At 51.7% G+C, this 13,093-nt stretch overlaps 1 protein-coding gene across 2 annotated transcripts in view; it reads right to left on the bottom strand.

Moving 5' to 3' along the window:
• DZIP1L (DAZ interacting zinc finger protein 1 like) overlaps nucleotides 1-9,938 on the bottom strand; it is a 39,958-nt gene extending 30,020 nt beyond the window's left edge. For both annotated transcript variants that reach the window (XM_062214247.1, XM_062214238.1), the window contains exons 1-2: nucleotides 9,689-9,938; nucleotides 7,150-7,274 (exon numbers count right to left, since the gene is read on the bottom strand). The gene's annotated coding sequence lies outside the window, so the exon portion shown is untranslated. The remainder of the gene's footprint in view (nucleotides 1-7,149; nucleotides 7,275-9,688) is intronic.
• Between the last annotated feature and the right edge of the window lie 3,155 nt (nucleotides 9,939-13,093).

Below are 13,093 nucleotides of genomic sequence, written 5' to 3'. Positions count from 1 at the left end.
ATGCTTACAAGGGCCTTCAAAAAGTTCATGGAAAATGTGTATAATGAAAAACCTGGGCATGGGCTTCAAAATTTTCAACATCAAATAAACTTCCCTTTTGATTCCATTTTTCCACAAACTTTTGAAGTATCCTCATAGGTAGAGTGTAGACATATATATTCACACACATGTTCTTTCATTTATGTTTTGATGATGTCAACATAATCATATTTAGTAATAACTCACAAAAATTATGTGTGTGTGTGTGTGTGTGTCACAACAGAATGGGTGCCCAGGAAGGAAGAAATAGAAGTGCAAACCAGGGATATTTAAATAAGCAGATGTATGACATGTGGATCAGAAACAGATAGATTGACAGGTCTTACACAGAACAATGAGGAAAATGACACACACACAAGTGACTTGCATTTGCCATAATTACATAGACATGGTTATTTATGAATCATAGATAGGATCCCTTTATACATATTCTTCCCTAAACACAGACTATTTCTTGAAAAACAGACAAGAAGCTGTTAGCCTAGCTACTGCCAGGAAGCAGAAATAGAGGTTGAAGGACTTGCTACACTTTCTTTATTTTCATTTTTATGTTTTTTTTTTTTACCGTTTATCCCTAGCCTTGCACAATCCGCCATTCCGTAATCCGCCACCTTGGAATCCTATTCCTGGGGGACCTGATTTTTCACTTTCCGCCTCTGTGCACTCTTCAGAGTTCTTCCCATCATCAGCTGCTACTTTTACTGTTTCGCTCAAGGATAAAACACAATTCGTGCTCTCAAGGAACCGAGAATCTGACTGCGACAACGAGAGGCACAGCTACCCTGTGTGGTCACGTTCCTTCTAGATGCTCTGAGACTTTCAAGTCTCGTGAAGAAGAAACGCCTGAGGATAGAATAACGCTGGGTTGGCAAAGAAAGGAGGGGCTCGAGGAAAGGAACCCCTCTCACCAAGTCGCTGTCCCCGCCCGTCAGAGTCCGTGACGGGCCACCCTTTGCCTAGCTCACAAGGTGCTGTGAGACCCGAAGGAGACGCACTCAGCGATCGGCCAGTGCCAGCCTCCCAGCGCAACACAAACCGAAACGCAAGCCTCCATACAGCGGCTCTCAACCCCATGTCCCAGTCCTGAAAACTGCTGTCCGGACAGGCTGAGCGGCTTGGCCCGGGAGTGAAACCAGAGTGCAGAAGAAGGACCCCCTCAGGTGTGCCGGGCTCCAACACTCGGCGACTTCACTCGCTCAGCATTTGTTCTTGGCGCTATTTCTCCCAAAACTTTGCTTTGATCACATTTTCTCCTACCTTGTCCCTCGAACCTCCAGTTCACTCCCTCGTTCCCAGCAGGATGCCCTGTTTACAGCATGCCTACTCAGACCTAGCCTGGTGCTAGGCGCCAGGGCTACCGGTGTGTGATAACCACACACCCGCTCCCCGCTGTGGAACTCAGCTTGGCTCCTTGTTGCCACAGTACCAAATGCAAACCCCTCAGCCTGGTCTTGAGACTTCCCACGGGATGCCACAGACTCCCCCCCTTCCAGTGTCAGCTCCAGCCTTCCCCACCACATACATCAGAAACAAAACCACCACGACAGAAGCACCCTCGCCCTGGTCGTGAGAAGCCCAGCACATAAGTATCAGGTTAAGAAGAAAGGAGCTGGGTGACGCGACGCTCACCATGCTTTGCTCCTAGCTGCAGCGGTGTCACCGGAACCCCAGAGACGACTGCTCACAACAAGCCATGCCTGGGAGCAACAGCAGGTTACCAGGTAGGCTGTGGGCGGACAAGGGTAACAGGACACCTGCTTCCTGTCCAGCCCCAGCTCGTGAGCTCACCTGAAAACGTCACTGTTTAACTATTTAAGCTTTGGCCTCAGGTGTCTGCCAACATCCCACTCTCTATAATAAGGCCAAGAATTCTCTTGACCATCCCCTTACTTTCTTTTTTTAAAAAAGATTTATTTATTTATCTGAAAGAGTTAGAGAGAGAGGTAGAGCCAGAGAGAGAAAGAGGTCTTCCATCTGCTGGTTCACTCCCCAGATGGCTGCAACGGCCAGAGCTGAGCTTTCCCAGGCCATAGCAGAGAGCTGGATTGGAATTAGAGCAGCCGGGACTTGAACCAGCGCCCATATGGGATGTCAGTGCTGCAGGCCAGGGCTTTAACCCGCTGTGCCACAGCACCAGCACCCCTTCCTTACTTCCTTTTAAGGCAACTTCCAGTCTCTTCCTTGGACAGTGACTATTCTTTCAACTTTCCCTGAAGGCAGGGGTGCCAACACCCCCTGAAATTCTGCTGTTCACTCACAACCCATCTCTCCCTGCACACCCTCGCTGGGGACAAGCTCACACAGCCACAGCTTCAGCTGCCGTAAGCCTCGGCTAGGCAGAGCCTCAGCCATTCCCAACCCTCTTTTCCCCGACCCTTCTGTTTCATGTGATCTGTAGACCCAACCCTGCTGTGCAGATCATACTGCAAACCCATCATCGACTGCAAACCCAAGATCCACCAGGACCAGGAAAGCCACGTTAAATGCATGTATGAGAGACACCACAGTATGAGCTTGATGACCAGTGGCAACAGGTTCCCCATCCTAGAGTTCAAGACACAACAAGGCGTGGTTCTCAAGGCATGCTCCCTACACCTGCAGTGTCAGCTCTCCCCAGGAACTTGTTAGAGATGCAGATCCCCAGACATCCCAACCCAGATCTGCTACAGTAGGAAGTGTCAGGACAGCAGGTGTTGGAATTGTGGCTAGATGTGAAGTGAACACCCTGTTTAAAACAGCAGCCACCAGGAGCCTGGCACTGTGGCGTAGCATGTAAAGCTGCCATCTCCAGTACCTACGTCCCATATGGGCGCCAGTTTGAGTCCTGGCTTCTGATCCAGCTCTCTGCTATGGCCTGGGAAAGCAGTGGAAGATGACCCAAGTGCTTGAGCCCCTGCACCCATGTGGGAGACCCGGAAGAGGCTCCTGGCTTCAGATCCGCGCAGCTCTTGCCATTGAGGTCATATGGGGAGTGAACCAGCGGATGGAAGACTCTCTCTCTCTCTCTCTCTCTCTCTGCCTCTCTCTCTCTCTCTCTCTCTGCCCCCCCCCTCTGTCTTTCTCTCTGTGTGTCTTTCTCTCTCTGCCTCTGCCTCTCTGTAACTCTGCCTTTCAAATAAATAAATCTTATAAAAAAGGAGGGGGGCACTGGCGCCATGGCGCAGTAGATTAATCCTCTGCCTGCAGTGCCGGCATCCCATATGGGTGCTGGTTTTAGTCCCAGCTGCTCTTCTTCGAATCCAGCTCTCTGCTATGGCCTGGGAAAGCAGTAGAAGATGGCCCAAGTGCTTGGGCCTCTGCACCTGCATGGGAGACCAGGAAGAAGCACCTGGCTCCTGGCTTCGGACTGGTACAGCTCCGGCCATGGCGGCCATTTGGGGAGTGAACCAACGGAAGGAAGACCTTTCTATCTGTCTCTCCCTCTCACTGTCTGTAACTCTACCTCTCAAATAAATAAAATCTTAAAAAAAAAAGAACTGGCAGCTGCCACTGGGCTTCAGTCATCTGGGAATGTGTTCCTTATGGGCTAATGCTAAGTTCACTGAGAATGGCATTCAGAGACTATGAACTGCTTCCAAACTACCTTTCCAGCTGCATCTCCCATTTACCCTATTCCTCTCTGTCCATATTTGCATCCCTCTGGGCTGGTTAATTTGTGCTTTACAAAGAAGTAGCTAATGAAATTCACAGAACAACTCCTTAAGGAGGCGCTGTTATTATCTGAGCCACAGAGATGTAAAGAAGTCCAGAGGCAAGATTCAAACCCAGGTAGCCTGGCTCCAGGCCGGGCTGTTAGCCACTCTCCTGTGCTGGCCTGGCTCCAGGCCAGGCTGTTAGCCACTCTTCGGTGCTGGCTTCTGTCACCTCCTCGGCTCCTGCCGAAGGTGGATGCACGCTGCAAAGCCCTGCTCCCCGTGATTGCCACCATCAATCCCTTCTAGGCCCACAAACTTCCTTGCCCCTCCCCCCGGCACCAGGGCACCTGGCATACATTCTGTTGTATGTAGACACCGAGGCTCAGAGAAGCTAAGGGACCATTCCCAAGTCACTCGGCCATGTGGGTACTTAGAAAGCTTATTGGGGGCAGAAGCTGTGGCTTAGCAGGTTGCCACCACTTGGGCTGCCATCACCTAGCAATGTGCCAATTCAAGTTGCAACTGCTCCACTTTCCACGAGTGCATCCTGGGAGAGGGCAGACAATGGCTCAAGTGCTTGGGCCCTGACACACGGGGAAGGCTGCGCCCCATTCATGCATCTGTCCTACCAGCAAATGACTCCTGAGCCCCATGCTGGCACCCGGAACTGATGGTGACCCAGGTAACATCATTCATGAAAACAGCGTTTCTAGAGCCCTACTGAGCTCCATGCTTTACATTCACGAACCCACTTAACTCCCACTATGGCCCAATATACAGATGGAGAAACTGAGAGTGAACAAAGGGAAATGACTTCCCCACAATCACACACAGCTTTTAAGTGGCAGTGTCTGGCTCCAAATCTACTCTCCAGGACAAACAGAAAAACACACAGAAATTGCCCTACGGAGTGGTCAGTGCCAGGACGCAGGCTAGGCAAGGCTGCTGTGGGAGCACCAAGGAGGGCCCTATGTCCTCCTCTGTCCTGCCTCTGTCCCCTCCTCTTCCCCTGCTGTGTAGCTTACATGGGCTGAGACCAGGGCTTATCTGTATCTGTTGTACCCCAGTCCCTAGACTATCACCCGGAGCTGAAACTGCTACTGAACCGGGCAAAACTGTCAACAGTGGAGAACATGTGCCTCAGGGCTGGCGCTGTGGCACAGCAACACAGGCATCCCATACAGGTGCTAGTTCAAGTCCTGGCTGTTCTGCTTCTGATCCGGCTCCCTGCTAATGTACCTGAGGAAGCAGCACAAGATGGCCCAAGTCCTTGGGCCCCTGCCACCCACATGGGAGATCCAGAAGAAGCTCCTGGCTCCTGGCTTTGGCCTGGCCCAGCCCTGGATGCTGCAGCCATTTGGGGAGTGAATCAGCAGATGAAAAGATTCTCATTCCCTCTGCCTCTGCCTCTGCCTCTCCCTCTCCTTCTCTCTCTCCCCACCTCTCTCTGTAACTCTGCATTTCAAATAAATAATAATTCTTTAAAAAAAAAACTGCCTCAAAAATCTGTGAGGCCCTAAAGAAACGAGACTATAGACCACCAAACATTAGGAAAAAGTGAAAGTGGAGCCAGGAGCCCTTCACTGGAACTCATTAGAAGGAAATGCATTCAGACAGTGGAACTCTTGGTTGGTCCCCTCTGTGCTCACAGAGTGGTTCCCACTGGCTCCTGCTGACAGGTGGCTGAGGCACATCAGTGAGAGGCCCTGGCTCATGCTGACTGCGGCTCAGTGTCGTGGCCTGACCCTGACAAGCTCTTACCCCTCCGCGTTTATCCTCTGTGCACACAGAGGATAGCAGCCCCACTCCCAGGTGTGTAGAATTCTGAATTAGGGATCCGAGTTCATGAGGTTTTACTGCAGCTCAAAAGCAGCATTTCTGGGGCAGGTGTTGGGCCTAGCAACTTCAGTTGCCACTGGGGATGCCCGCATCCCATATCACAGTGCCTGCTTTGAGTCCCAGCTACTCAGCTTCCAGTCCAGCTTCCTGTTAATCCTGGGAGGCAGTGGATGATGGTGTCCCTAGTACTGGAGTCCCTGCCATCCACAGGGGCAGTTCTAGGCTCCTGGCCCAGCCCTGGCTGGTGCTGCCATTTGAGGAGTGAATCTGCAGGTGGAAGAGCCCTCTGTCTCTCTGTGTTTCCACCCTGTCTCTCTACCTTTCAAATAGAATACAATAAATTTTTAACAGTTTAAGTAAGAGCGCAATTCTCAGAAGTCTTGGTGTTCTTGCAGCAAAAGATGGAGCTGAACTGTGGGACCGTAGGAATCTGAAGATGCAGATGATATGACAGAAGCAGCTATCATCCATCAATCTTTGTGCTAGGCACTACGCCAGCCCTCCAAAGTCCTGTTTCTAGCCCATATACAGCCTTATAAGTAATTATGATTTTCCCCATTTGACAGATGCAGAAACAGGCTCAGAGATGCTAAGAGACCATCCCCAAGTCACTCAGCCATGTGGGTATTTAGAAAATTCATGGGGGTGGAAGTTGTGGCTTAGCAGGTCGCCACCACTTGGGCTGCCCACGTCACCTAGCAGGGTGCCAGTTCGAGTTCCAACTACTTTGCTTTCCACTAGTGCATCCTGGGAGATGGCAGATAATGGCTCAAGTGCTTGGGCCCTGACACCCAAGTGGAAGACTGCATGGAGGTCTGAGTCCCTGGTTTTGGACTGGCCCCACCCTATCTGAAGTGAGCATTTGGGAAGTGAATCAGCAGATGGAAGAACTCTGTGTGTGTGTATGTGTGTGTGTGTATATATCTGCCTGTCACTTTGTCCTTCAAGTAGATGAGAATAAATCAAATAAACTATTTTTAAAAGTTTGTGGGAAAGAAGAATTTTAAAACATTTATTTTTCTGCAAAAAAATTTCAAAAGCATGCATATGACAGGTCTTCAAAGGGTTCAAGTAATGCAGTTTTTGAAAAAAATATATGCATTTCAAAAAATTTGTCTCAAAAGTAACATATCTCCTAATTTCACTTTTCCAAGAATTTTTTTAAAGAATTCTTTCTTAATTTGAAAGGCAGAATTTCAGAGACAGAGAAAGAGATCTTCCATCTGCTGGTTCACTCCCCAAATGACCACAATTACCAGGCGTAGGAGAGGCTGAGGTCAGGAACCAGGAATTCCATCCAGGTCTCCCACATGGGTGGTAGGGGCCCAAATACTTGGGCCATCCTCTGCTCCTTTCCCAGGTGCATTAATAGGGAGCTGGACCATTAGTGGAGCAGCCAGGACTGTAACCAGTGCCCACATGGGATGACAAGCCATGCGGCTTAACCTGCTGCACCACAACACTGGTCCCCCAAGAACTTTTTGAAGTATTCTCCTACTAAGTAATGCAGCCAAAATGCAAACCAAGTTCTGTGTGCTCCCAAAGCTTAGGAATTATGCCAAACTACCTCACAACAATGATGACAATGCTGACAACATACAAACGATTTCTCATTATGGAAACTGCAATACAATACCTGAGACTTCTTGACCAAAATGCAGGAGCTGGCAACGTCTACAGCTGATCACGCTGGAGACCCTACGTTCTCCCTGGATCTCAGCAGGGCTTGGCTGGATAACGCCCAGCTCCACAGCTTGCGTCCTGGTTGGGACAGACAGAGGACAAAGCTAAGTGAGAGTGCTGCAGGTTACCTGGAAACTGCACCTCCCCCAGGGGGCACAGAGCTTTTTCCTCCAGATTGAATTCTTAGCAGACTGCATCGCCCATGCCTGGGAACAGAAACAGAGATGATTCACTACTGTTGGGAAATCTGAAACTATGCTAACCACCTCTGGATGTCTTGATGGAGTCCCGGGGAGCTTCCCGATCCTAGATCAGTATCACGAATCCCTGAGCCAAAAGAAGACTTGTGCTAGCATCCCCAGCTTGCTTCATTGCTCAAGAGCTGTTTCTACCTGCAGCGATCCCACACCCAACATAGAAAACCCATCCATCACCTGTGCGTGGCGCACACCCCTCCCAAGGCAGCCATTTTGCTAGGAGACTGCCTGGCTGGTCTGAAACCCACCCTCCAACAATCTGTCGAGGATAACTGCCACGAAATTAGCCGAAGACCTGATCTTTACATCCAAACTGAACGTTGACCACCACCACTATGCTGCCCCTCTGCTAGCTTCTCTGCTTTCAAGAACACAGCCAGAAAACATGGAGGGAGCCGAGTTTCCAAGGCAGCTGCCCGGCAATCATTTACAGACCTGCCCTGGCTGCCAGCTAACCTCAGCCGTGCCTGCCCAGGGGAGCCCAGGCATGTCATTAGCGCTAATTGTTGTGGCTGCCAAGGAGACCTGCCCTGGGTTTGCAAACAGGCTGTGCACACACTGCAGCGAAGGGGACCCCAGAGACCCCAGCGGAGCCAAGAAGGACCCAGGAGCTCTCCAGGAGCACGACCCACACAGACCTTGCACTTGAGCTTGGATTCTTCTGTTTTCTAAAGAACAGACTCCCCTTTTCTGCTTTTCCCTGTCCCTCCTGGAGGCTGCACCCATGCCCAGAACCCTCAAGCCACAAGAACAACTTGAAGGAGGCCCCTCTAACAGACGGGTGTCTATGGTTTTGTCAAAAGCTTGCTGTTAAGTTTTTCCACAAAAGGATTTTCTTTAAAATAAAAACAGGGGTAGAGATTTGATTGCTGTGCCTTGAGACTGTTGGAGAAGAGGAATGGGTGGTGGCGTGACCTACCCTTCTAGATGCAAAACTGTCAAAACAAACTGCTTTCCACATCTGAAAGACAACTGGCTTAGAATATACTCATGTTGGGGCCGGTGTTGGGGCAAAGCTGGTCAAGCCACCGCCTGCATTGCCGGCAATCCATAGGATCCGGGTTCAAGTCCCAGCTGCTCCACTTCCCATCCAAGCTCCCTGCTAATGCGCCTGAGAGAGCAGAGGAAAATGACCTAAGTCCTTGGGCCCCTGTACCCACATGAGAGAACCAGAAGAAGCTCCTGGCTCTGGCTCTGGCCTGGCCCAGCCTCAGCCCCAGCCATTGCGGCCATGTGGGGAGTGAATCAGCAGATGGAAGATATATCTCTCTCTCTCTCTCTTCCTTTCCCCCATCCCCACCCATAGCTCTGACTTTCAAATAAATCTTAAAAGAAAAAAAAAAAGTTCTTGTTTGCTATTACATGAAGGAGTTTACATGAAATCTTGCTGACTTCTCCCTTGTCAGTGCCTAGGCCAGAGCCCCCAGTGGAGCTGCCAGGCTGAGTGACAAGCGTGGCACAGTAGGTCCACAGGGAGGTTCAGAACGGCCCACAACCCAACCTGTCCCCTTCCCTGCCGTCAGCTTGAGTGAAGCCACAAACCAACCTTTTGGCCAAATTTCAGCTCCATGGCAGAACCCACAGCTCATGCTGCATATACGAGTTCAGGTTTCTATTCCAAAGCTGCAACTTCATGGGGCTATTTTATCTAGTGAGGTGTACCCGAAACTGTTTCCCCATGAGGGAGATGGCCCCAGGCCCTCAGTGCTAACAGGGACAGACCAAAGGCTGGCAACCACTGGACAGGAGGGACAGCCTGGTGGAGGCAGGGCTGTTCTCACTGGCCGGTCCTCAGCAGGAGAGGGGGGTAGGAAGGTGCTGAGGTCTAGGACCCCCAATGGGAGACCAGCCAGGCTGCCTGCGGGGGGGGGGGGGGGGGGGGGAAGGGGGGGGGTCCCAAGGCCTCACACTCACCTGCCACTCTTGCAAATCCTGTTAGAAAGAGAGATGCAGCGAACCACACAGGGACAGCACAGGCCTTGTGCCCCTAAGGGGTTTTCCTGAAGGAAGTCCCCACTCGGGACTCCAGCTCAGAGCTCATAGACACCCCACCCCACCCCGCCCAGCCCCTGGATTCTGGACCCTTTTCTCGCACTAACCAATCAAGTCTCTTGTCAAATCCCAGCCCAGGAGTAGGACAAGGAGGCACGTGGGGCGCCAACGTGCTTGTTTATAAATCATCTCAGTACCCGACCTGCGCAACTCAAAATCATCACGCCCCGCAAATCACTTAACTGTTTGCCAGGAGTAAAAGCCCCAGGCCGTCCTCCCGGTCGTAGGAATCAGTCACTCTGGGTCCCCAGCAGGCCGACCTCGTGCAGCCCCGGCCCGGGCCGGGATCGTTCCGACTGCTGCGCCGCTACCCAGCCGGGATGCATTCCTGGCATAGTTTTCCCGGGCGGCCGGGCTCGCCGTGGGGTCACCCGGAGCCGGGAGCAGCGGGGAGAGGTCTGGAGTGGCCGCTGCCCGCCGGCCCGGGGGGTTCTTCCCCAGCTCTGCGCCCGCCGCTCGCCGCCTGGGGTCTCCCGCGCCTCCTGCTCGCGCCACGGCCGCCCACGCCACTCCGAGAAGAGGTGGAGCCTCGCCCCGCGCGCCCCATCCGGGGACGAGCTGTTCCGAGGCCTGGAGCGGATGGGGGAAGGAGGGAATGCCACGTTGAACTCGTTGGGAAAACCCAAGCCCCTCACCGGAGCGTTCGCTTGCCTGGCCGAGCCGCTGGGCCGCGCGCAGCAGAGGCGGGACGAGCTGCGGCCTCCCCGGAGACCCGCACACCGCGCCGGGGTAGCCGCGGGCCTGCCCTGCCCTGGGACCGCGGGTGCGCCCCGCATCCCACCCCGCCCCGCCCGCCCTGGCTTTGGACCAGGACCGGGCTAGGAGCTCCTCCCGGAGCGCCTGGATCTGCTCGGGCCACAGCCGCCTTGGCCGCAGGCACTGCCCTTGCTCCCTCCTGGGAGCAGTCCTGATCGGTTCCCGGGAGTAATCTTGGCCGAGCTGGGCCTCAGAATCTTTCTGTTGCTTCCAGCCCTAGCCCACCACAGCCTGGATCTGCCAAGCTCTGTGTGTAGAAGCGATTCTACTTCTAGGTATACCTGGATCTTTCAGGAGTCCAAAGAAAATGACAAACCCATTCATAGATATCAAAACTGTTTGTATCATAATCACCTCTTTAATGCCATTTTCCTCCAACTTTTTGAAGTTCTTGTATATGCAAAAGCATTGATAGCAAGGAATGGTTCATATATATATATATATATAATATATTTTAAAGGTTTATTTATTTATTTGAAAGGCAGAGTTGGAGAGAGAGGGAGAGACAGAGAGAGAGATTTTATCTGTTGGTTCACTCCCCAAATGGCCAAAATGGCTGGGGCTGGGTCAGGCTGAAGCCTGACCAGGATCCAGGAGCTTCTTCCAGGTCTCCCACATAGGTGCAGGGGCCCAAGCACTTGGGCCATCTTCTACTACTTTCCCAGACTATAGCAGAGAGATGGATCGGAAGAGGAGCAGCTGGGACTCAAACCGGCATCCTTATGGGATGCCAGCACTGCAGGTGGCGGCTTTACTTGCTAAGCCACAGTGTGGCCCCAGTACAGATATTTACACACTGAACTCAGAACAGCATTATTTACACTAACCAGAAGGTGGCTATCCAGGTGCCCATTGACAGATAGCTGGATAAACAAAATGTGCCATTCACACAATGGAACCTTATTCACCTTTTAAAAAGAAGATAGCGCTGGCATATGCTACAACATGAATGACTCTTGAAAACTGTCTTTATCTGTGTAAGCTACTACAGGAAAATACCATTATCTGGGTCACTTACAAACAATAGAAATTTACTTTTGACAATGCTGGAGCCTGGGCAAACATCGGGGCTGTAAGGCCACCAAGAAAACACACCAAACACCGGGGTTGAGGGAAAGGTGTATTGTCGGGTGGGGGAGCCTGGCGGGCCTGGGGGAGGTGGCGAGAGAGTAAAGGAGAGAGAAATCAGAGAGGGCACATTTGCTGGAAGCAGGTCCTGTTATACCTTTGTCCGGGGGTAGGGAAGTCGGAGCAGCGAATCCCATTAGGGTGGGGCTCCTGTGGCTGGGCCTTGGGGCTTAGGATAGGATCTTACTGTGTAAGATGACGGGGTGGGGGGCAGAGGTTAAGATGGTGTCCAGGGCATAGCTGGCACAGACAAGACAGCACCATTTTGTTAACAAAGGTACCAGTAAACTGAGCGGATGGAGAACCCTGGCCCGGCTTCTCCCTGGGTGCTCCCGCAGCCGGCTGGCCGGCCGGCTCTCTGGGGGGTCTCTGATAGAAGGATCCTAATCACAATCATGAAGGTTCCACCTTCATGGCCTAATCACTCCCCAAGATCCATCTCCTAGTATCATTATCTTGGGGGCCAGGGTTTCAACTTCATTGAGGCATTCAGACCAGAGCAAAACCATGGATGTGAAGTGAAATAAGCTAGGCACAAATACTGCATGATCCCACTTGGGCGAAACATGGGGAATACTGGACTTCATGGAGAGAGAAGGTAGAATCGTGGTTACCAAGGGTTGGGGGAGATAGCAGAGGGATTCACTGTGGAACGTATGGAGTCTCCACCGGGGAATGGCGGAAAAGTCCAGACGTGGAGCGTGGTGATGGTAGCACAATAATGCAAATGAATGTACCGCCACTGAATCGTACACCAGAGAGTGATTAAAATGGAAAAGCTTATGTTATTTATGTGTATTCTACCATGATTTTAGAAATGCTAAAGAAATGGATAAGACAGGGACCAGGAACCAGCAGCAATGTCTGATTCATCTGTCCCGATGGGGCGGTTTTTTCCGCCACTCCTTTAGTCGGGCTACCCCATTTTTTTAAAAGATTTATTTATTTGTAAGGCAGAGAGAGAGAGAGATTCTCCATCTACTGGTTCACTCCCTAAATTTTACAGCAGCTAGGGCCAGGCCTAAGCCAGGATCCCAGAACTCCATCCAGGTCTCCCACGTGGGTGGCAGGGGCCCAGGCCCTTAAGTCATCCTCCACTGCTTTCCCAGTATGCATTAGCAGGAAGCTGAATTGGAAACACAACAGCCAGGACTTGAACCGGCTCTCTGATGTGGGATGCTGGAGTCACAAGTGATGACTCCACCCACTGAGCCACAACTCCAGCCCCCAGCACACGTTTTTCACTACAGGAGGGGGAGAAGTGTACCAGTGTTGGTGTCATACATGTACCTGCCACCTTCCCGAACTGTGAGACCTTGGGAAAGTCACTTAACCCCTCTGACCTTCAGTTTTTCCATCTGTAAAATAGGAGAAATAAACTCTACCTAGCAGGGTTGCTGTGAGAATCAACATAGTTAAAATATCATCCAGGCTCAGCCTGTGGCTGGCAGTCAGTGATGTGTACCGAGTTCATGCTGTGAATTTGTTTGGGGGACTGGTGTTGTGGTGTAACAGGTTAAGCAGCTGCCTGCAGTGCTGGCATCCCATATGAGTGCTTGTTCAAGTCCTGGCTGTTCCACTTCTGATCCAGCTCCCTGCTAATGCACTTGGGAAAGCAGTGGAAGATGGCCCAAGTGCTTGGGCCCCGCACTCATGTGAGTGACTTGGATGAAGCTCCTGGTTCCGGCTTTGGGCTGACCCAAC

The sequence above is a fragment of the Lepus europaeus genome, chromosome 2 (genome assembly GCF_033115175.1).
Source record: "Lepus europaeus isolate LE1 chromosome 2, mLepTim1.pri, whole genome shotgun sequence".
Classification (NCBI taxonomy): Eukaryota; Metazoa; Chordata; class Mammalia; order Lagomorpha; family Leporidae; genus Lepus; species Lepus europaeus.
The sequence above is the reverse complement of the archived record's forward strand: the minus strand, read 5'-3'. Positions and strand labels throughout refer to the sequence as shown.